A 25,229-nucleotide genomic window follows, 5' to 3' on the forward strand; every position below is an offset into this window, starting at 1 on the left:
TTTTTTCCTCATATCAAATGTCTCATGTCTGGGTTTTACTAGTTATTTTACTCTTTTCCCTATTTATTGTATAATCCTGCTGATTATTTTATCAATTTTATTTTTGAACATCTACTGCTTTAAAATACTTCTTATTCATCTTTCATGAAATCTTTCCTTTTTTTCAAATTAATCTGAAAAGCTAATTTATTTATTTATTATTATTATTTTTTTGAGGAAGATTAGCCCTGAGCTGACATCTGCAGCCAATTCTCTTCTTTTTGCTGAGGAAGACTGACTCTGAGCTAACATCTGTACCATCTTCCTCTACTTTATATGTGGGGCGCTTACCACAGCATGGCTTGACAAGCAGTGAGTAGGTCCACACCCAGGATCTGAACCGGCAAACCCCAGGCCACTGAAGCAGATGTGTGAACTTAGCCACTGTGGCACCAGGCTAGCTCCCTAATTTATTGATTTTATATTGTTCAAACACAGTTCCCATTGGTAGGCAATCAAAGTAATTAGAAAAGAAGAAAAAAAGAAAAAGAAGGCAAAAAATCCAATTCAGACTTGTTATACTGAAACAAATGCTCATATGTTTGGTTCAGATACAGTCCTTCAAAGAAAAATAATTTCTTTCTATGTACAACATTATTATCACTTATTACAGTAAGAGCGTCACAACAAAGTATTTATAAACCTATAACATAATTTTGAGGTTGGTCCAGAAGCTAAAAAATAAAGAGACCATGAATTAAGTTCAAATAATAGTCATCATAAAACAATAGAGCTATGTTTTGCATTTTCCATCTGAAATCCATTTAATTTTCACCTCTTGATCACCAGTTGTGGACGGCAATGCTGATTTGCATAAATCTGCATATACGTCTTCATCAAGTCAGTTAAAAGAGGTACTCAAATGAACAGACAACACAAACACACTCTGATGAACGTGCACAGGATACAAGGAGCACAGATGCAGGACAGGCAATGATGGGTCAGGGAAGACTTGAAGGAAGTGACTCACCAGCTGGAACTGGCCAGACAACGAAGGAGAGTACATAACACTAAGTGGGAGGAAATACTCTGTGAGATTACAGGAGACGCTGTGAAATGTAATTAGTTCAGTAAGGCTGGAGAACGTGGTCTCCATCTGGGAGTGGCAGGAATTCCAGGTATCAGATTATGAAAATCCTCATAAACCATGCAGAAAGAAAGGGTTCTTTCCTGAGGAAGAGGCTCCAAGGAAGTATTTTAAAGAGGAAGAGTCATGTCTTTAAAAAGTAATGAAAAAACTCGTTAGTTATCTAGTTAGAAGGTTGGTATCATGGTTCCAAGATAAGAGGCAAGGAAGAAGAATGAGGTTCCAAACTGAGCAGGGATGAAGAATTGGGAGGAGGAGACAGGTAGGAAGGCTCTTTGCGGGGCTTAGTAAGTATCTGGATGTGGAGGATGAGGGATGCTAAGGCTATGGGGTGAGTCCCAGGCATCTACACTTCTGCCTGCTTATGCACTCTTTGTTTTGGCATTTATTCTAATATTCTGAAAGTTCTTATTTCGTCAAGTATAGTTATTTTATTCATTTAATTAATTATTATAATAAGAACTGCTTTGAACCTTTTGCCTGTCTTCTGCTTGTCCGTGGTAGAACCACTTGCTAATGAGGATCTATTGCTTATTTTTTATCTTACCTTATAACTATAATACTCTCTATGCATCCTCATTGCCAGACCTGAATATATTGGCAATCTATTTTAAATATATGCCTTGGGAGTTAAGTTCAAAGAAGACAGAGAACAGTAGGGAGTTGATATAGCTCAGGCAGGCATAGGCAAACACAGTGAAGACTAAACCACATTTGAACAGTCTGTCTTGGAATCATTTTAACCCATATTGAAAGTGTTCCCCACCTCTCAAGAATGTCAGTCTGAATTTAACCATATATCGCAGGAGGATGAGGCCAGAGTAGCTTCACACAATAGGTGGGAGTAACTTCTGAGGGATCCAAGCACTGGTTTCCCTTTATCTAAATAGTGAAGAGTGTGAATGGGGAGACAGAGAGCAGATAAATGCTTGAATGTCCTTGGCTATGATTTTTCTGTGTACAAGTCTCTCTTCCTCTCTCTCTAATATACATATTATACACACATATACATATATACACACATAAATACTAATTACATACAGTTCCCATAAGCCTACATTTATCACTAAATTAATTTATTTTTATAAACCAGATTGTCCAGAACTTTCTCAATGTATTCCAAACGCCCATCTTATTTTCTCATTTTCTACATTGCCTTGAGAGTCTTTTTTCTCTGTATAAACAACTACATCTAAATGATTTCCTGCAGTCATCATGTTCAGAAAAAGTATTTAAAACACATATGAATATATCTATAGCACAAAAAGATCTCAACAATTTGCTCTTCAACTGATTTAATTAATGGTGTGAATACTATGTATGGTTCCACATTATATCTTTTACATTTATTGAATTTTCCTTCAGGAAAAAAGTAACAGTATCATTAATATGAATTTATTTTTTATTACAATGCACATTTCCAATGCCTTCAGAGAGAATTTAGGTGTGCTTTAAAATACAAAGAATGTGAAATATTTTTCAGACATAAATGTTCTCACAACATACTACGTAGTGAGCAGAATTATTTCCTATTACAATTCTGAAAAAAACGTTTATTATAGGTCCTGAAATAGGAGACATAGTTCATGATAGTACTGGCTGGAAAGGATCACAGTTGGCTGACTGAATAACATTCGCTTATTAGTTCTTGGCAAATTTCTCTCTAGGGTACTATTCTGAGGTTGTAAATGCCTCCATCTTGAGTACTATGGCATTGAACAGAGATTTTACTTTCAGTTTTTCTGGAATCAATAAAGCATCAATGCTTAAAACTGACTTAAGAGAATCATGAGATTTTAAAAGATCTCCGCTACCTAATGCTTTGATTTGATGTCGTTAGCAGGCAAAGCATTTACTGATGACCTATTTACGTGACATCGTGTTAGGCAATATATAAAATTATTAAAACTGGTAACCTGTATTCTTAACCATATTCATTCCATGAACTTCAAACCCAAACATCCAGCTCTCTCATGAATATCTCTATATGTTTGCCTGGTCTGTGTGGCAAAGCTCAGTATTTCTGATTCTTTTTTTTTTTTTAAAGATTGGCACCTGGGCTAATAACTGTTGCCAATCTTTTTTTTTTTCTTTTTCTGCTTTATTTCCCAACCCCCCCACCCCCCCTCCCCCCCACCCCCACCCCCACCCCCACCCCGGTACATAGCTGTATATCTTAGTTCAGGTCCTTCTAGTTGTGGGATGTGGGACGCCACCTCATTGTGGCCTGGTGAGTGGCGCCATGTCCGTGCCCAGGATCCGAACCCCGGGCCACCGCAGCGGAGCGTGTGAACTTAACCACTGGGCCACGGAGCTGGCTCCAGTATTTCTGATTCTGAAGTCATTAATATACTCCTTAAGACATATCCTGTGGCATCAAGATTCCAAGTGATCATTTCCAATCAGAACGTCTATCTTCCTTGGACAATAGATAATTTATTTCAGCAAATAGGATAAGTACACATAAAAAGCTTTAGGTATAAATGTAAATTGCAGTATAAGAAAACAATATAAAACTGTGTTCCTAAAGATGTCGTATGTACATCACCAATGGTTTGTGGAAAGATGTTAGGTGGAACACGGTCCGATATTTCATTTCAGTAGCTACGCTTTCACTATGAGTGTACACTACCTCTGTGGAGGAAAATTCATAAATATAAAAATTAGAGATTCTTTTTACTTTTTTGACTCTTTCATTCTCTGTTCCAGCTATGTGACATGTGAGTAGCAAATCCTTGTGGATTTCAAACCCAAGTGATTTCTCCGGATGGTTTCATTCTAATCTAAACTCTCCTTCATACTTCCAGTGCCACTCTCTGTGTTTTATTACGTCATCATCTTTGACTTCATTGACTTCCATGGCCTCCATCACCAATTCAGGTTCTCTCCTGGATTTCCCATGTTGCATTTGCATTCTTAAATTTCAGGAAATTCTATGCCTCAAAAATCTTCATTTATCCCTATTGCATATATTTAATAAAAATTATTTGTTTGGTGTTTATCACACCATAATTTGGAATCAGACTTTCATTTTTGCCTTGCCTTCCACCATAATATCCTACATCCTACAATTTGCCCACATTGGACTCCACTCTTCTTCCTGAATATAGCCATCATTTAGTACCACCTTGCTTTTGCTCAGCTTATTCCCTCTTCCTCAAAATGCCATCTTCTGTTTCTGTCTGTTGAAATCTGATTTAACCATCACATCCCAGTTTAGATATCATCTTTCATGAATATTTTCAAAATCTCTCCTCTGGCATTTTTTCCAGCTCTAGGCTTACCACTTTACGAGAATATTTTCCTCTCTGTATTATATTTTGGTGAAACATGGCTACCTGCTCAACTAAATTATAAATTTAGGCAAGGACCATGCCTTTTCATTTGTATTTCCCATAGTTCCTACTGAATACTGGATAAATATATGAATGAATGGCAAATGCATTATTATTGACAATAATGAAGGGCACACAAATACCTGCGAAAATCCTGAGCCAGTTTACATTTTTGGAAATTTTATGATGCAGTCATTTGGGAAATAAAAGGTCAAATTATAGATTAAATTTATAAGAAATTCTAGATTACATTGATAAAAATGAAATTGTGGTGGGAAATAGACTTATGAGGTACTCAGAAATAGCATAACTCGTATGTAGGGAAATTCCTAATTTCTACAATTAGGAAATGCATGAATTCTAGGATCAATAGAGATGGATAGACAATTCCAAATTCCCTGTCGAACTTGATAGGGGTTACAGTGGCTTTGCTCACTGAGATATGGTGTTTAGTAAAGGCAAAATGAATAATTTCTTCCACACCACACCTTATCTGAGTTTAGGACTGGGATATCTCATTCTTTTAAAACCAATGAGCAGTTATTGAGTACCTACTGATGCTAAGGCACTGTGCCACGCAGAGGAATCTGGTGATAGACAAGACAGAGTCTGCTCTATCCTGGCCATTGGGAAATACAGATGCAGTAGCAGGCTCTTACAATCACTGGAATAAGGATTAATGTTCAGGGAGCTAGTACAGGATTTCTGGGGGAACTGATGTGTAAGATAAGGGCTAAAAGATTAGGAGTTAGTCATCTTAATGAGTAGGAAATAAGATTCCAGATGAAGGAACTCTCTTCATGGGTGCCGGAGGTTGAGAAAGTAAGCAAAATACTTTGGACAAACAGAAAGTAATTGTGTCTGGTGTAGTGGGGTGGAAATGAGTGAAAAGAAAAACTGGAGCAGTGAGCACGGCTCAGAATTAGCAGAACTTGCAGGTAAGTATCATGGACGTTATTCTGAAGACGGCGGAGAGCTGTGCTTGGGTAAATTCACCAGGATCGCACCGTGGGAACAGACTGTAGGAGGAGCTATGGAAAGATCAGAAGCTGGCGTTATTGTCAGGGGTGTTATTATCAGTAATCTAGTTGGCGTATGATGCTGACCTGAAACAGTGAGAGTGGCAGGGACGTAGAAGTTAACAGAGCTGAGAAATAGCACAGGCTTTAGATTCAAGCATTTGGCTATCAGTTTTCACGTTGAGGGTAGAGAGAAGAGAGGGAGTCAAAGACGAGGCTCAAATTTTGTCATTATCAAATGTCATCTGGACTTGCAGGAGAATTTGGGGGAAAAAGAAAAAAATCTTCATTGTTTTAATACACTAATATTTTGGGGGTTGTTATTGCAGCATAACAAGGATTTTCTAACTGATACAAACTGTAAGGAATTATATATATATACATACATATATATATAAAGAATATGAAAAAACACTGAAGCAAATGTGAATTTGAAGGTCAGTTTGTCCTCCATGTAAATTAGGATATCATCATAATCCATGTGAGAGTATGACAAAGCTAACGATAGATCAATGAGAAAAATTCTACTTTTTCTTTTTTCAGGAAAAGAAAATTAATGAGATCTCTTTTAATTTATAAATGAAGCTTATTGAGAGGAAGCACAACTCTGCCTGTTCGGATCCAGAGTAGAAGCGGCCTTGCTGGCATGATGCCCGGCTCTTGACGTGGGTCATGAGTTACAGCCAGGATTTTCCTTGTATTTTGCTTCTGTGAAAAAACGGTAGGAATAAGCCATTTTCGACTCTCCTTTGCAAATAAATATTGCATTCTAACATTGCCAAAAGTAAATCTTTCTGAAAGCTATGGCATAATCTTAAGGGCCACTGACAACTAACTTTCTTGTCAAATACAGTGAAATTAAACTGGAAAAGAATTGTTACTATTTAAAAAGAAATGTGGCGGTCTAAGTCAAGCTGAATCAAGCTTTATTGTTTTGGGGATACAATTTCCATTGATCCTCTCCTCCTCTTGGAGGTGTCACTTGCTTCCGTTTCTGTCCTGGGTCCCCTCACTAGTGAGAGAATGGATCCACACTGTGAATATTTCATGGGAATCCGATTTTCATTTAGGGCTTGGACCTATTTTTCTTCCAGCTTATTTACAGCTTGCACAGGTGCTACAATATGTTATGGTTGGACATATAGGCAAAGCAGTCTCTCCCAGCTCTTGGCAGTTTGATAAAATGAGTTCAATTTTCCTGCTGGTTGCTATCTAGAGATAGATAGAACCTGTGCTATTTTCAACTAGCACGGGAATAATTGGTACCCAAAGACTAGTCCCGCCACGGTTATGCTAAAAAAATTATAATAAACAATGACAGACAGCGTATTTCTGTGGGCATATAAAATATTGGAAGAGATTATTTTATCATCTCATTTAATGGAAATTGTGTCATTTAACATAATTGTTCACCGTTAGTGAAAAAAATTCTACTCACACAATTAACAATAATATAGATTAAAGACTTACATGGATTTTTTCCTAATATGGCACATTTTCAAGGCAAAGGAGAGAAAAACTCCATATGGTGCTGAAGATGGAGGGCTGAATTCCCAAGTTATCATTTAAAAGATAAGCCATGGGAGGCCCAAGGGAGCTTTATCCCCTTTAACCACATATATGTGCATGGTTATTATAGTGTGTGGTTTTGTCAAGGGAACTTAGCAACGAGATGAAATAACAGCTGTATATTTTGTAGAGAAGTTTCCTTAGGAAGGCAGTTGCCATGGGAACGCCTGGCAATAGCGATTTGATTTCGTATTGTATGAAAGTGATGAGTTTACTTTGTCTAGATTATTTTCCTTGCACTGGCAACTTCTGGGGAGAAAAAAAGAAGAAATAGTCTCTTCCAGACGTTTGCGTATTAAAAGACAATCCACTTCATTCTTGAATAGAAGTGGAGAAGACGTTATTGACAAGCCTCTTCATCAGTGAATCACATACTTACACCAAAAAATATATATTGTGTAAATTTACTGTATTTCAAAAGAGCTCTGACTGCCTCAGCTTTGTACTGTAGCTCCACTTTATTCAAATGAGTCACATTCAATTGTAAGTCCTCAGAAATTTGCTTAAAATAGTTGCAGCTGGGAGACGTAAAAAAAAATCTTATGAATGAGCAAAAACGAAGTGAATTATACTCCATGGGGAAGTCTCTCAATGAAAAATCTGGTAAACAGCCTCTCAGAAAAAAAAAAAAGAAGGAAACAGATGCTGACTGATAAGAATTTGCTTATTTTAACAGGGAGACACCAGTATGTATGCGCTGGGGTTCGAATGAGGATTTGGCAAGGCTGTTTTCTCTCTGCAGGTGGCGGGGCTTCAGTGAACTGAAATGTCTTGATCAAAAGATGGAATGCATTTCACCTCTGAGAGTTGCAACATGGATTCCTTTCATTCAGATGTAGGAATTCAAGATGGCCAGGAGCCCAGGCGCCCACAGAATATGAATTTGTTGCCTAGTCCTGGAATGTCTATCTTCCAAGGCTAAGGCAGTGTCTCACCAAGTGAAGTCCTGAACAAAAGGCAAATTCACACGACCCTCCCCTCCCTAGCACCCCCAGCCCTCAGCTCTCACATCAAGCCTTAGTGAGAAAATGCATCCTGCAGATGCCTTGACAAACTTGGATTGGATTGGGTTTATCTAGAGATTATGTCTTGTGCCCTACTTTTAGGAAAAGATCATCTCCCAACCAAGACCCAAAATCTTTTCGTTAAAGGGAAACTTGGAAAGGTTATGGAAAGAAAGAGGGAAAAGGAGCAGATTTTTTTATTTTTTAAGTAAAGTCACTACAAGGACTTAGAAATTTTGGCCTACTGACCTTAATTATTTTAGCGAAATCTACCTTCCAAGGATGTGTCTTTCAAAAGCAACAAGGTATTAATCTTGCCGTCTGAGCGTCTGAGCTTGGCTTTGCCTTTGAGATTGGAACATTGATCCAATGGGTTTATTTCCCTTTACCCTTCTTTACTCCTTTCCCAACTAAGTCAACAATTTGGGAGAAGAATATGGGAGGCTTTCTGAATTCACCTGGTAGAAGCTGACTCTTTATGCTTTTCTGGGCTTTCGTTGACAATTTAAGGTCATTTTATAGGAAGCTGCTTCCTGTTTTGACCAGGGGTGTGTTGCTTTTGTGCTATCTCTGAGGAGCTTTGCATGAGCCAGCCTAGGAGGTGAGAATGGGACTTTCAGAAGAATTAAAACAGTTAACATTTATTTAATGTGCGTTATGTGTCTCACACCATGATTTCTAAGTAGCACTTCATTGTATCTTCCAAACGACACTGTGAGGTCCATACTATTATTATCTCCATTATACAGAGGAGGGAACTGAGGCAGAAGACCATGTAACTTGCTCAAGTTCTCCAGGTGGGTTCGTTTTGGAGCTGGAGCTTGAGTCAGGCTGTCCCACTCTAGAAGCTGAGCTCCTGAGCCCATTGCTACACTGAAAGGTGCCCTCGCCTCCCACAGCTCAGAGGACGTTCCAGACCATCATCCACACCTAAACTCTCACTCCTCCTGCCTCTAAAGACAGAAAGCTTCAGTGCACCACTGAAGAGTTCTGGAGTATATCACAGCTCACTCTCCAACCCATTTTTTCATACTCCTCTTATTATTTCATTTTACTATTAATCTGGAATCTATTCTGCTATTCGGAAATGTCTTGAAAGTCCTAAGGTACTCATGACATCAACTAATTTGACTGTCATCAACTACATTTTAAAATTGCTCCCACTTGAGGTCCTTAAATACATTTAAAATAATCAAATTGGGGTATATAAAAATGGAATATAGGGTCTACAAGAATATAAAAATAGAAATTAAAGTTAAACCAGAATGCCCATAGTTTCAGAAAGCTTATCTCGGGATATGGTAACAACTTATTTCTTTATCTTTACTTTGGACATAATAATAAAAAATACATTTATCTTGGAATGGAAATCACATAAGCTATATATTGGAAGCTTTATCCTGCTGAGGCTTGGGAAGCCCAGAGTTGTGCCAGGAAATTAGTAATAGAAATGCCTTCAATGGAGAATTTTCCAAAAGAACCTCTTGCTTTGAAGACAGCTCAAAATGCAAGGCTTAAGGTCAAAAGGATCAGGATAGACGATTCTATGATTTTCTGAATTTTTGGATGTACAAATCTATTTCAATATCTAAAGGCAGTATATTCTGACACTTTTTTTTTGTATTTGCTTATTTAATAGCTTTTTAATGAAGCCTGAAAATAATTCGACATTTCCTGAAACCCAATATTGTTTCTTATTAGTGTATTAAATTAAAAAAGTATATTTTAACTTAAGTTCCAATATAATAAAATATTTGCTCCAATTTTAAAAATAAGAAAAATAAAATATATAAATGAAAATAATATAAAGTATTGATTTTAGCAAAACTAGCTAGCATTATTTTAAGGGGGAATTCTCTTTTCTGATTTATTTTGTTATCTTGGATTCACTCACCCTACCTCCCCACTTCACTGAGTATAAAAAAAGAAAAGAAATTGACAGCAGATTTTGGATTTCAGAGCCCAAGAGGACAAAGTAAACAGGTGCTGATGCTGAAAATTGTATTCACCTGTGATGGCATGCATGCCTAGGAAATGCATGTTACTTTTCTTCTCAGAAATACCATCGACATAAACATCACAGATGTATTAGTACAGATGCTGCATCCTGCTTAGGCACTATTGGATTACACCCATTATGCTCTGTGCCAAACGTCTAGAACAAAATCCACTTTCTAATACAGTGGAGGAGAGTTGCTCCTATAAACACTCCGAATGTATTTTCCTGTTGAAAGCAAGGGTGTGCACTTCAAAAACATCGTTCACAATTGAACAAGTCATTCTGGTACAAAGCTGTTTTTCATGAGGGGGCAGCTGAACTCTGGAATGAGTTACAGAGACTGTTATGAAGGTACATGCTGAGATTTTAGCAAACTCAGATCTCTAGCTCTCTTTGTCGAATCCAGACCAGTTCTGACATTTATTGTTTTCCAAGTCCCCCACTATATGACTATCTTTCTTCCTTATCCCACTATACATAGATATATATATAATCTCCATATATGCAAAAGGTCAATGGAGACATTGCTTTCTGTTGCAATGGAGAGGAATGGAAAGACAGAATTGACCGAGTTTTATGGTGTGAACTGAGTCACCAAATCCAATATTTAATCTCTGGAAGATTTTTGAGGTAGCACCACACGTATACTTGAATAAGCATTGAAAGGAACTGTGGCTTTGAAGAAATGTGGAATTGGAGATGTTTTGTCCCCGTAAAAATCTGCATTTAATACAAATAAAGTTGTGGATACACTATTAAATAGATGTTTTAATTAATCAGACATGTTCTCCTAATTATTAATGTTGTTTTCCATTATAATTACAGTGAGCAATCATTGGACTATTTGCCCATGCCTCTCCCCCAATCCTCTTACTGAGAACTGGCCCTTCTTAAAATAAATATGGTCACATGGGTGACTCCTGGCAACCATAACGGTCTTGTGTTTTGGCTACAATCAACTGAAACAAGGGGTTCACCTGACTTAGACTAGGCTAAACACGGTTCATTCCCAAGGACATTAGAATTGGGACTAAGAGACTTATCCAGTTTCTTTACCATAGTCTGGATTCTTACCATGTTTGAAGCTTTCGGCAGCCTTGGCTTCTCCCATGTGGGTGACTGAAACAGAGGAAGACAGTTGCAAAGAGAGAAGAATGAATCAGACATACAGAGGACGTCTTTTGCCAAGATCTGTCATTCCAGACGGGTCTTTGAAATAACTCAAAGCATCTGCTATTCAGGTTTCCTTTTTTCTTCTCCAAGTGTTTCACTCTGAAAATGAATACATTTAAACAAACTTGTAAGTAAAATACAAAAGGGTTTGTGACATAAAGAATTGTCTTAGAATCATGAGTGCGAATTACCATTAGAATAATCAATAAGTAATGCCAAATCCCAAATTATCCTGAAACAATTCATGTATGTCATAATGAACAGCACAACAGCAAATGTTCAGGAAAGCAAATTTATAAAAGACTGCAACATCTGAATAGCTTCGAAGTAATTCAAAATGTGATGTGTATACACTAACCAGAGAAGAGAATCTGGAAAAGGCTCAGGGATTTATTCAGGAAATAGTTCCCTCTATTCACTCAAAGCACTAATAGCTTTAGAATATTGAGTAACACTTTTCTGATGGGCTGCGCAATGTTTTTATCAAATATTTTCTCCTGTCTAATAGTAACTGTGAATTAGCATTTGGCGGTAGTAAGAAGGAAAGTGTGTATTTGTCATGAAAGGTTTTTATCCTGCATATCCCCAAGCTATGGAAAATTGCTCACTTATTGTAATCTGATCCACCTATTTAAGCCACCTTATTTTTTCCGATTATCTGTGACAGACCATAGCATACCTCTGATACTCACAACGGTTTTAAATGTATTAACATTCTTTTTTATATCTCTCGCTTAAGGTTCACCTGAACTTTGCCTGTTAAAGCTTTCAAACAAGATGTTCTTAAGGAAGAAGAATTACACAGATATTAGACCAAGATTTCTGTTAAATAACTTCTAACAGAGTGGTTAACATTTTTAACATCATAAAACATGTAACAAATACCGTCCAAAGATAGGTGTATTCTTGCCTTTCCTTTATCATTCAGCTTTCACCCAGAGCATCTTCAGACTTACGAAATATCAAGTCTAAAATAAACGTATGTAACAATACTACCTTGGGTTATTGCCTTGGAATGAAATAAATCACCTTTGCTTTTCTTCTTGATTAAAATTTTTGTTAAACAGTTTCTAGTGTTTTCATAAATCTTCTTTTTGTTGGTCCAATAAAATATCTTTTTTAACCTTCATTTTTTTGTCTAGATAATTTGTAACTTAGAAATAATTGTAATTGTAAAGATATTTCCAAGCCTGGAACAAGGAACCTCTTATTTTCCTGAACCATGTGGAAATAAGTTGCCAACGTGATATTCCATCATGCTTGAACACTTCAGTGTATAATTCTTACTAAGAAGGACATTCTCCTACATAACCAAAATATAAACGTCAAAGTCAGGAAATTAACACTATGCATTATGACCACCTACTCTAGAGACTCATTCAAGTTTTGCCAATTGTTCCAATAATATTCTCTGGAAAACTGGAAGATTGAATTCATATGACATATTGCAGTAATGTGTCCTGTCTCTTAAGTCTCGTTCAGTCTGAAATACTTCCTCAGACTTTCCTTGTCTTTCACGACTTTGAAACTTTTGAAGATTATAGGACGGCTATTTTCACAAATCTCCTTAATTACAGGAGTCTGATGGAATCGTGAAAGAAAAGTTTGCCTTCTCACTTTCTGCTTCCTCTTTTCCTGCTTCCAAAGTGAAAAATTATAGAATGATTTTACATAAAAAATATTTAAATTTTATCTCAATTTTCTACTAAATACGAAGAAAACTCACACATAGACGTATAATAAAAATATGCATTTGCAAAATGGCAATCTGGGATTGCAGATTCTTTTTTTAATTTTTATTTATTTTTGCCAGTGAAGATTTGCTCAGAGCTAACATCTGTTACCAATCTTCCTTTCTTTTTTGCTTGAGGAAGATTAGCCCTGAGGTAACATCTGTGCCAATCTTCCTCTATTTTGTATGTGGGTCACTGCCACAGCATGGCTGACAAGTGGTGTGGTTTGCACCTGGGATCCAAACCTGTGAACCTGGGCTGCCAGAGTGGATCACGCTGAAATTAACCACTATGCTAAAGGACCGGCTCACTGGAATTGAAGATGCCTAAGGAAATCCATCAGTCCTAAAATCATCCAGGACAAGAATACACATGGGACCACCTGATGCATGAAGGACCTGAGGTCTTACCATCCTTTCATTGTCAAAACTGACATGAAGCAAAAAGAATGAGACATGATCTGCTTCAATTATCACCACAGATAAATGAAAATTCCACTTCTCATCTTCTTTCAAAATTGCCAGGAGACTCAGAAGTGCCTCAACGAGGCTTAGAGGAAAAACTTATTTTTAATTTCTTTGCTTCTAACTTCTATAGTTGGCAGAATTTATTGTGCATATCATTTTTAAAGATATAGCAAATTAGAAGTATTATGGTTATTTTAAATGTTGCCATATCCAATTGGATAGTTTTATAAAGTATTAATGGTGGAGACGAATCACATTTTGAATATCTGGAAATAATGACTTACCATGGATTTTCTGCATTATAAAAAGAGAAAAATCCCTTTAAAAGATGAGGATAATTATGAAAGAATCTGAGATTTGGGGTTTCCTTTAAAATACTGAGTAACTCACATCAGTTAGAAGGGTTATTAAAAAAAAAAAAAAAACAAACCCCAGAAAACAACAAGTCTTAGTGAGGATGTGGAGAAATTGGAATCCTTGCACTAATGAGGAATGTAAAATGGTGCAGCCACTATGGAAAACAGTAGGGTATTTCTCAAAAAATTAAATATAGAATTAGTATATGATCCAGCAATTCCACCCAGCTGTCTTCCAGAGTGGCTGAACCCGTTTGCATCCTCATCAGCAATGAATGAGAGTTCCTGTTGCTCCACATCTCCATCAGCATTTGCTGTTGTCAGTGTTTTGGATTTTGGCTGTTCTAATAGTTATGTAGTGTTATCTCATTGTGTTTTAATTTGCAATTCCCTACTGATGTATGATGTAGAGCATCTTTTCATGTGCTTCTTTGCCATCTATATATCTTCTTTGGTGAGATGTCTGTTTAGGTCTTTTGTACATTTTTAATCTTTTGTTTTGTTTTCTTATTGTTGTGTTTTAAGAGTTCTTTTTATATTTTGGGAAGCAGTCCTTTATCAGATGTGTCTCTTGCAAATATTTTATTCCAGTTTGTAGCTTGTCTTCTTACTAGGTTTTTTTTTTTTAAGTATTCACATTTCACATATTATGCAAACCCAATACTCATTTGGAGGAAGAGGACCATAAGCACTAAAATTAAACCAATCTTATGGTACTTCTGGTATCTTTTAAGTATGTGGTTTTGCTTCTTCTATGAACATGAGTTAAAAACTGAAGTGCATTTGTGAATTTCTTTCTTTCTTTTTTTTTTTTTGTGAGGAAGATTGGCCCTGAGCTAATCTTGCCAATCTTCCTCTATTTTACGTGTGATGGTGCCACAGTGTGGCTTGACGAGTGGTACTAGGTCCACGCCTGGGATCTGAGCCTGCAAACCCTGGACCACCAAAGCAGAGTGCACGAACTTAACCGCTACACCACTGGGCCGGCCCGTGAATTTTTTTGCTTCTACATTTGCGTGATTAGACTAACTTTGTAAGCAAATGGCCACAGGAGCTTCAGCCTGCTATCATTAATATCCAAAATGTTAACACTCACAGTTACCTGGTCTTTGAATATGACACAGGTGCTCTGGTTCCTCTTACCTTCTATTTAGCTGAAAGACACGGGACAGAAGGCGAGTCTTGTTGCCTCTATTTTAAAGTGAGAGACTAGATCTGCTAAGAGGTCATTTCGTTTGAGTCACACAGTGTAAAAGTTGTGGATTATAGAGAAATATCAGTTTAATATTTTACTTTGCTTTCAGCACACTAACCGTAGGAAAAAGAAAACTCATTCAGTCTTTCAGTCTATACAGAATGTTAGGAATCCTAACAATACCTATGGGTCAGTCTAAATATAGCAATAATAAGCTTGTTCATCTAGCCAACCAATTCAATTAAACAACCTGTTTGACATTTTTTCTTTTCCCAAGATGACTGGACAACCGCCAGCACTACTTCAGTTCGTTGTATCGGCACAGCCTTACCCTCCCTGGAGAAGTTAGTAAACCTGCATTTGCTGTTATTTTCTTGTTTAATTTGTTTGCTTTGTCTTGTTTCAGTAGTTACCGCTATTTGCATGTTTCGTATTTCACCAATGAGCCAAATAGTGAACTGAATTGTGTCCTTTTACCAACCCATGAGTTTAGCCAGCCTATGTAATGCAGTATGTCACCGTAAAAGAGCAATTTTGATCATTTTATGGTAGATGTACAGTGGTAGAACAAGTAATTTAGATCCTTGACAGAAAAACGAAGTGCTAGTAAAGAAATCTCTGTCCCAGGGGTTGGGGTGGCACGGGTGTCTAGAATTGTGAGGAGGGAATTAGATGGACAGAGGCAGCAGACTGATATGCATTTAAGTTTTAGGCTTATCATGCATTGTTTGAAAATGTTGTGCTTACATTGATAAGAAAAATAATTAAGATAAGGCTTCCTGAAATAGAGATATTTTCAAATTCTCTGGACTCATGATATACCTCCTGGAATGTCTGTTGTATTGCAGGTTAATTCAGATTTGTGGTGTTCAAGGAGCAGCTCGGTAGTCATCTATAAAGCATCAGTTTAAAGGCAAAGATTTGATAGGAGACATGCAATTCCCTCGGAGTCTGACTCCTCAGCTCTCTGCAGGTGTGGAAAGGAGGATGCGCTCCCCTTTCATCACTGATTTGTGGGTAAGGACTGGTTAGTAGCTTTTGTTTTAATTCATATATTTGCAAGAAATTGTCTTTCCTATTTCTCTACTTTATAGCATTGTGAGTACATATAAGCAAAGAAGACAACAGTATAAAATTCATTGCTGAACTTAATAATTACATAGGAAAGAAGGATTTGATCTTTTGCTCAATAAGAGAGAATCTGTGAAATTGAGATCCTGGTAGATACTGAGAAGTAGTTCTAATAGTTATAATCACCTTTTAAGGAAAATAGAATCGGAAAAAAATATCCTGAGGTGATCTATCAATTGCCCAATAAGAAGTGGATCAAAGGAAATAAGTGAATATATTTTTAAAAGTAAATTTCTACCTATATAATGAAAATAGTAACTATTATACTCCAGAGGAGAAACTAAAAAAGCATAAATATTGAATAGCAATTCTCACCATCTCTAGGATCTTAATAACCGGCAATTACATACAGAAAAAGTGATGATTATCTAACAAATTTGAGATTTGGACAAGAAGAAATTGAATTATAAAGACGGCATACTAATTGAAAAAATTTTCTTCAGCAATAAGCAAAAATGTTACATAAGTCCTCAGGAGTTGTATGCAATCAAAAAGACATTAAAAATTTTTCATTTAAAAGTGGGAAAAAATTATAACCTCAATATTTTGTCCACAAATAGCATTCTCTCAATATATATATATAGTGTTTTGCTAAAAAATGGAAAGTACAAACAAATATCTGTGAATATAAAATTTGAAAAGCAAATGAGTTAATGCACTGGAAAATAAAATGAAATATATCAAACAAAGTAAATTATTTGAATTGGAAGGCACTGGTCTACTAAAATATATCGTTATAATTCAAAGCAGAGTATTTTGAGACACTCTCTCCTTTTTCCAATAATCTGTTAGGAGCAGCTATCAGTGAGTTTGAGGGCAATCATACTCACACAGATACAGTGTTATTGATTGTTTCAGAAAGATGTTGATAGCTCCCACCTAGCGATTATGTTCTCTATATGTGCTGTCATGTATCATGTATCATCTGAGAGAGATTGTGCTTGGAAATGAGGACACAGATAAAATTTGGAATCCCCAAGATCTCTCCACAGCATGTGTCACTGTTCCCGGTCCATTCTCCAGGACACTGAGATTGTGGATATTCGACAACTCATGCAAATTCACTGTCACTAAATATGACAAAATAAAAACTAAATAGACATTGAATTACAATGTGGCAAATGCTGGGAATTGAAAGTCGCGATTCTTGTGACTTTCATGGGTGAAAATCTGGTTAGGACTTTTTGTTAAACACAGTTGTTTTCCATCTTTAAAAAGGTTAAATTTTAACATCCACACAGAAGACAAAAATAGTCCAGAGTCAAAACTGTTCTTTACAAAACTGTAAGTGGCCCCTAAAACATAATCAAAATATCTCATTTAGGGTATTTGTTTCTGTGAAGTATTCTTTTGGAACACTAAAGTTTGAGCTGGTGAGGCAGAAAGAGAGAGATACATGTGGATAGTTGACCATTTAAACCATTGTGCCTCTAGGATAATGGTAAGATTTTGAGTCATGGATTCGGAGTGGCTGTGAAATCTAAAGTGTTTCTTCTTGACATTTTGATACTTTATTCTAATATTGTCTGTATAATTCATGACGGTAACAGATTTGTTACTTATAGAAACACTAAAAGAGATACTATAATAATACCTTGGAATAGAGGGCATTCTATTCTATATTCTGGGTACATATTAAATGCTCATATGATAGGATGCAGTTTTTTCCTTGCATCTCATGTATGTTTGCATTTATTCATCTATTAAACATAAATTTAATATTTCCAAGAAAATTTTGTTTTAAAATTTTTGAATGTCAATCTGCTTTTTACCTTCTTGTGTGATATTTATTAACAATAGTACTTGCTATGTTTTAAATTACGTGGCAAACTAGCATACAACGGAGTGCGTTTAGACTTCATAGCTAATCCTGCATTATTATTACTGTTCCGTGTCCGACACTATGCTTTGATGAGACCCACATGATCTGGCATCTCCCGTTTGTTGTGGCTCTCTTGGCAATTTCATGTTCTATCTGCCAGGGTCCATTTGTGCAGGCTCAGCTTCTGGGGCACAGGTGGCTGACTGAAGCAGCAATTAGCTAATGGCACTGCTGTTTGAGGGTGTGGATGGAAATTTTATGACCGCATCTGAATGCAGACACCAAGGTTGTGTGCCAAAAGAAGTCTGGTTGAAGACTTTATGAAAATCTAGAAGCAAGTTTTTCAAAACTCTGATGCTTATAAGCAAATAAATGGAACTCACACATTATGCACACATCTTATATGACGTACTTTACAAAAGAAAAGATGAGATTTTTGAAAAATTTGACACCCTGTAATCATATTATTAGAAAAAAATCACTTGAAATCTATTTAAATTCTATTTTACTCACAAAATCACCAGATATTGAACACCCACTGGTTGCTAGGTGCTGGGTTAGCTACTGAGGGGCCACAGGCTAACTGGGGATGTTTCGTTCCTCCAAATCTGTATCAGTTTAGTGGCCGTGTATCAAGGATAATCCAAAAACTAAAAATCAGAACACTACAAAAAAGCAGATATAAATAAAATATCTGGCCAGTCGAATCAGCAACGTTATCCATGAGTGTGGACGTTTGCGGAGTTTCAAACCCTGCGTTAGCCCTCTTTCCTGCCATTTGCATAGTGCTCATACGACATCTTTTTGAGACAGCATACATTTCATTCAAGAGAAAGAAATACTTTGAGTTGAACAGCTAATGCAAAGTAAACAGTCTTGAACGTGAAGTGAAGAGCGTACTATAATAGTGCTTCCTTTGTGGAAAAGCATCTGACCATTTCCTCCCATATACAGTGCTGATGATTACTAACGCCAGAGCTTTTTACTAGCAGGTGTGTGAACTCCATGTTGAGTAAAACTCAAGAACTTATCTATGTGGATTTTGACTCTCATACGTACAGCAAGTATGTGCTAAGATAGCTTTGTGACAAACAAATCCTGTGAGACTAACACAGTTCTTCCCAATTCCGTGCAGGTCAAAGCCCCATAAACAAAATGGAGAGGAGCTATGAGGCTTGTGTCAGATTACAGAGTACTTGAGGTAATAAGATGTGAAACAGTTTGTCAGTGTGTGGCTGGAGGAATTTATTCAGAGGGAAGATATTTGGGAAATACTATTTAGATTTGGACAATGCTGGTAATATAGAGGAAACGAGTGGTAAGAGGGAAAAAGGCTAATGAAAAAAAAAGGAGCTGAACAGAATGATGCTTCAATATAAAGAGGCCGATCGATTTTATTCCAAAAAGTAGTTGTTCAGATGATGTAAAAATTAACTTTCTTTTGTTTATTGAGAAACAAACAAGGGTGAAATGCTTAATCTTCAGGTAAGTACATTGGTTGCTGTAAAAATTTACCCAAACTATGATGGTTATTAGCTCAAAACAGTTTAACAAAAATTTTTCTTTTTCATAAATAAATGCAAAGAATAGATAACCATCTTTCTGTGTTAATTTGGCTCTGCACTTGTTTGAAAGCTGATAGATAAATATGCTTTCTTAGAGACACTTCCTGTCACATGAGTCTTCTCCGATGTATGATATTTGTGATCAACTATTTTGATGCTCTGATAAGAAAAACCCTCAGTCGCGATTCATAATTCCTACAGAGTTTGTAAACCAAAGCCCACTTAAATACAAGCTTTACCATTTTGTAACAAATAGGATGAGGCATGGGGTTGGAGATGATATATATTAAAATTGAGCATTAGACATTAGGTCCAAACTTCACATAATTTTATGTGCGGTGGATTTAACTGGCTATGGAAAGCCTCTCAGTGTTTTAATTTTCTCAATGAATAAACTACACTTTGTATAGTTAAATTGTTTCATTAATTTCTTGTCAAAGCATGATTATGACTTTCTCCTCTCTATACAGATTTTTAAAACTTGTACACAGTTCATTATGAAGATATCTTAAAATATGATGACTATATAAATTTGCACTTAGAAAGTATAGTGTATGACTTGAATATTTAGTTATGAGTCAAGAAAAGGCAAGAGTAATTAAAGATAGAATTTGCCACTGGAAACATGAGCAAATACTGGACTTCTTTCTCCAACCTCACAGTTCAATGACTGAATATTAATTGGATCACCGGGTTTCATCCACGGCCAGAACCAGCAGGCTAGTCCAGGGAAGCCAAAAAGAACAGGCAAAGAATAGTATTTCTTTAGAGTAAAAGGGAAATTTAGAAGTTTAAAATCGCGGATGGCCAACAGGCATATGAAAAGATGCTCAACATCATTAGCCATCAGGGAAATGGAAATCAAAACTACAATGAGGTATCACCTCACTCCTGTCAGACTGGCTATAATTAACAAGACAGGAAACAACAAATGTTGGAGAGGATGTGGAGAGAAGGGAACCCTGTACACTGCTGGTGGGAGTGCAAACTGGTGCAGCCACTATGGAAAGCAGTATGGAGTATCTTCAGAAAATTAAGGACAGATCTACCATATGATCCAGCTATCCCACTGCTGGGTGTTTATCCAAAGAACTTGAAAACACAAAGGCATAAAGATACTTGCACCCCTATGTTCATTTCAGCATTATTCACAATAGCCAAGACTTGGAAGCAACCTAGGTGCCCATCAAGGGAGGAATGGATAAAGAAGATGTGGTATTTATACACGATAGACTACTACTCAGACATAAGAAATGATGAAATCTGGCCATTTGTGACAACATGGAGGGACCTTGAGGGTATTATGCTGAGTGAAATAAGTCAGAGGGAGAAAGTCAAATACCATATGATCTCTCTCATAACTAGAAGATAAAAACAAGGACAAACAAACACATAGCATTGGAGATTGGATTGGTGGTTACCGCAGGGGAAGGGGGCAGGAGGGAGGGCAAAAGGGGTGATTAGGCTCACAGGTGAGGGGATGGACTATAATTAGTTTTCAGGTGGTGAACGTGGTAATCTGCACAGAATTCGAAATACATTATGATGTATGTCCGAAAATAAAAAAAGAAAAGAAAAATAAAATTGATTTCTAATGAAAGAGGTTTAACTCACATTGAGGAAATTAAGAATTTGGTGAGACTTACATCACTCCTACTCAAAAGCAAGTCCCATTTTGATTTCAGGGTCTGTTTTCCAGATGCAATAACATGAGACATTTAAATTGACTTTGAGTATTGATATGTGAATAGATAAAGGAAAAACATAGGTACACTTTGTCCAGATTACTAGTGTTGTCATCATATTGGAAGCTCATTATAAAAAATATTAAAAAATAAAAAAAATAGAAAGCTAAAAGATATCATAGTTGAAATACCTAGAACTCGTGTGGTAAAATTCCTGGCTATCAAATAATCTTCTATGACAATCATCTTAACAAATGTGAAGTTCATGCTTTCTGCATTTGTTCCTCTAAAGGTGGAATAAGAAGCAATCTTGCCTTGAAAGAATATATAGACTAATAGAAAAATATGAAGATTAAGTCAGAAAGTCTTTAAAAGTCTATGTTCCTAGTGAGTTTGCGAATGACAAACATCGTGTGCTATTTGCAACATCCCTTCCCATGGGCTATTTTCATAGCTACCTTCCACAAAAAATTATTGCTCAATTGAAATTAAACATGATTAACAATGCAACCTATTTGTTTATTCCATTTGATTATCTGAAAAATAGACATTGAGCACTGAAAATGTGCTTTGCACTATTTTAGATTCTTTCATTGACTCCAAATGTCTTAACTGGGCTGCTACTATAAAAATGGTAAAAATGTTTGTTATTATCTGTATCATTAATGTATAAAATTGTGTAACCTTAATTAGTATATGAATTTTGTTGTAATGTGCATTTACATGTTTTCTATGCCCATCCATATTGTGAAGGAGTTCAACATATCTTAAAGAGTAATACTCAAATTGAAAATTCTGATACAGGATTGCATGCACAGTTCTTGTTTAATAAGTGTCTCACTTATCTTTCTGATTGCGAAATTAACATAAAGCCCAAAAGATAAATGCTTTTTAACTACAGTTCATTCTGAAAATTTATCATTGAAACATCTTGACTAAGGAGAGAAGAGATAAGAGCAGCAAGATGTCTAAACACCAATATATCAAATTCAGTAGGAACCTTTTTAGATTCCATTCAAAACCTGTGACTTCAGTTAAGCGGAGAAATTTGTCCTGAAAGATAAGAAGTTGATAGAATAACTGGATTGAAACACACTTCTGTTTTTCATTCTCTATAATCACATTCTTTCATTATAACTGAAATAAAATGTGGAAGTAACACAGTTCTCAGGAAATATGCAATGGAAGAGTATTCATCTGTGACTGATATGTGAAAGGACGAAATTTCTGTGTAAATGTGAAATAAAATCTAGAAAAAGGAGTAGCTATCATATTTACACGTAAGTAATACCTTAAGTTCTTTACATAAAGTAGCTCGTCAAAAAAGAAAAACCTATGTGATGTGATTATATTCCTCTTAAATAGAAAATAATCTGAGAATTGGTTAAGTAGTCTGCATGAGGTCAAATGGCTGGTAAATGATAAGGTCACACTTTGGACCCAGGCATGATGGACTCGCTGACTTGTCAATGAAAACAGCACCTGGCTTTGACAAGGCTGAAAACTTCGACTACAGTGTGCTGTACACTTCTATTGAATTGTGAAATGATGACTTTTCAGGCTATGCTCATCTATGAGAGATTGCTCTCATTTAGTGACCAATATCATTCACTAAAATAATATTATAATATGATATTATAATGTATAATAACTGATTTAGGCATTGATAGGAATCATCAATGAATGCTAACATCAGTGGGTGCAAGTTTGAGGAGTAACAAGATTTTTTTACTGTCTCAAAGAATCTCACAACAGAATACCAAATGCAGAGGGTAAAACAGTACCTTTTCAGTGGAGATATATGGAGCACATCATTTAATTAAATAATCAAAGTTACCACTGCACTAATGAGATTGACAGCATATCCCTTCTAAGATGATGCACTGAGAAAAACTCAGTGTCACTTTTTGGATGTTCCTGCCAAAAGTGTATAACCTGAACCTAATTATGAGAAAACATCAGACAAACCCAAGCTGAGGGACACATTACAAAATAAGTCTCTAATAATCTTGTAAAATATCAGTATGTTGAAATATATAAAGACTCGGCAACAGTTTCAAATTAAGTGAAACTAGAGACATGACAACTAAATGGAACCAGTCACCTTGGATATTCTTTGTTTATAAATGACATTATAGGGACAACTGATAAAATCTGGACTAGGTCTGTGTGTTAGAGACTAGTGTTGGATCAATGCTAATTTCCTGAGTTTGATGATAATACTGTGGTTTTGTGAAGAATGTCTTGTTTTCAGGTGAATTTTATAGGGAAGAAGGATCATCATACAGGCAGCTTCCTCTTCAGCATTTCAGAAAATTAATATGCGAACATATGTGCGAAGAGAGAAGGCGGAAATGGATAAAGCACGTGCAGTAACGTGGGGACTCAGTGAAAAGTGTCTGGAAATTCTTTGTGCTATTCTTAAAACATTTTTCTAAGTCTGAAATTATGTCACTCCCACTCCCAAATTAAAACTATATATTACAGTCTTTAAAGCATCATTGGCTAGGAGTAATTAAAAATCATGAATGTCTTCAATTTGATAAAAAGTCATTGTTTTTAAAAATCACACTGGCAAAATTCAAGTAGAACATTTGACTTAAAAAAATCAATTTTATGATGCTCATATACCAGTACGATGATAATTACTACTGATCAACATTTCCTAAAACCTTGCTAGCTACTTCTTCTCCAGGTGTTGATGCTTTCTTCTCATGAAATCTTGGGGGCAGGGGGACTGCATTCAAAAGAAACATTCATGGTAATATGTTACTAAAAATAATAACAAATTTTATTGACTTTTTACTAAAATAAGAAGTGTGTTTAATGTTTCACGTGCAGTGTTTCATTTAATCTTCCAATGCCTCTAAGAGCAGGTACTACGACTATCCCCACTGTCTGGATAAGAAACTGAGTCTTAGAGATTTTCAACAATTTTCAAAGGTTAGCTGCTTGGTAAATTGTGGTATGGGGAAGGAATCCAGCACTTCCACCCCAAAACTCACGCTCGTTGCTGCTGCAAATCCTTTCAGTGAGGGTTCATCCTGATTCTTCCCCACTTGAGACATACTTCTATTTTCTGAGCGTCCAACAGCATCTCCCGACACAGTTATTTCTTAAATTGATAGTGTCAATGATTCCTTAAATTTCAACACTGAGACTTTACATCAAAATGTGACAAATCCTTTAAAGTACAGTGAAGCGTATTATAGTCTTTCCTCTCTATTTAACCATAGCTAAGTTTTGGTTACAAAATTTGTGTGCGTCCTGTCCATCCTTGCTCTACTTTCTTTTAAACTGTATCAAGCTTTCCACACTCCGGTCCTCCTCACCAGAAAGCCTGTGATAATTACGAGATAAAGTAAATATATTACTGAGAGAAGAGCTATACAGAATTGATCAAAGTTTATTTATTCAGCATTCATTTTTTTCAAAATTTTAAATCAGCTTTTTGAGGTATAATTCAAAAATATAAAATGCACTCATTTTGAGTATAGTTCAATGAGTACTTCTTTTCTTTAAAAAAAATTGATTTTCTAGAGCAGTTTTAGGTTTACAGAAAAATTGTACGGCAAGTACAGCGAGTTCCCTTATAATCCCTCCCATCCCTGACCAGATTTCTCTTAGTATTGACATCTTGCATTTGTGTGATGCATTAGTTAAAACTGATGAACCAATATTGATACTTTCTCGTTGACTAAGGTCCATAAACTATTAAGGTTCACTATTTGTGTTGTATAGTTGTAGAAATTTTGACAAATGTCTTATATCCACCTTTACAGTATCATACAGAACAGATTCATTCCCCTAAAATTCCTCTGTGCTCCACGTGCCTATTCATCCTTCCTTCCCCTAACCCCTTACAGCCACTGATCTTCTTACTATTTCTATAGTTTTGCCTTTCTAGAATGTCGTGTTATTGGAATCATCCAGTATATGCATTTTCATACTGTATTATTTGACTAAAAATCTGATTTAAGGTTTTTCTGTGTCTTCTCATGGCTCGATAGCTCATGTACTTTGTTGTTGAATAATATTCCATTGCATGGA

At 36.1% G+C, this 25,229-nt stretch overlaps 1 long non-coding RNA gene across 1 annotated transcript; it reads left to right on the plus strand.

Moving 5' to 3' along the window:
* Positions 1-5,314: 5,314 nt before the first annotated feature.
* Positions 5,315-10,981, plus strand: LOC139042484 (uncharacterized). The gene is made up of 3 exons (XR_011499228.1): positions 5,315-5,399; positions 6,024-6,201; positions 7,792-10,981. It is a non-coding gene; the product is annotated as an uncharacterized lncRNA (long non-coding RNA).
* The last annotated feature ends 14,248 nt before the right edge of the window (positions 10,982-25,229 follow it).

Source organism: Equus asinus, chromosome 29 (genome assembly GCF_041296235.1).
Source record: "Equus asinus isolate D_3611 breed Donkey chromosome 29, EquAss-T2T_v2, whole genome shotgun sequence".
NCBI classification, from domain to species: domain Eukaryota; kingdom Metazoa; phylum Chordata; class Mammalia; order Perissodactyla; family Equidae; genus Equus; species Equus asinus.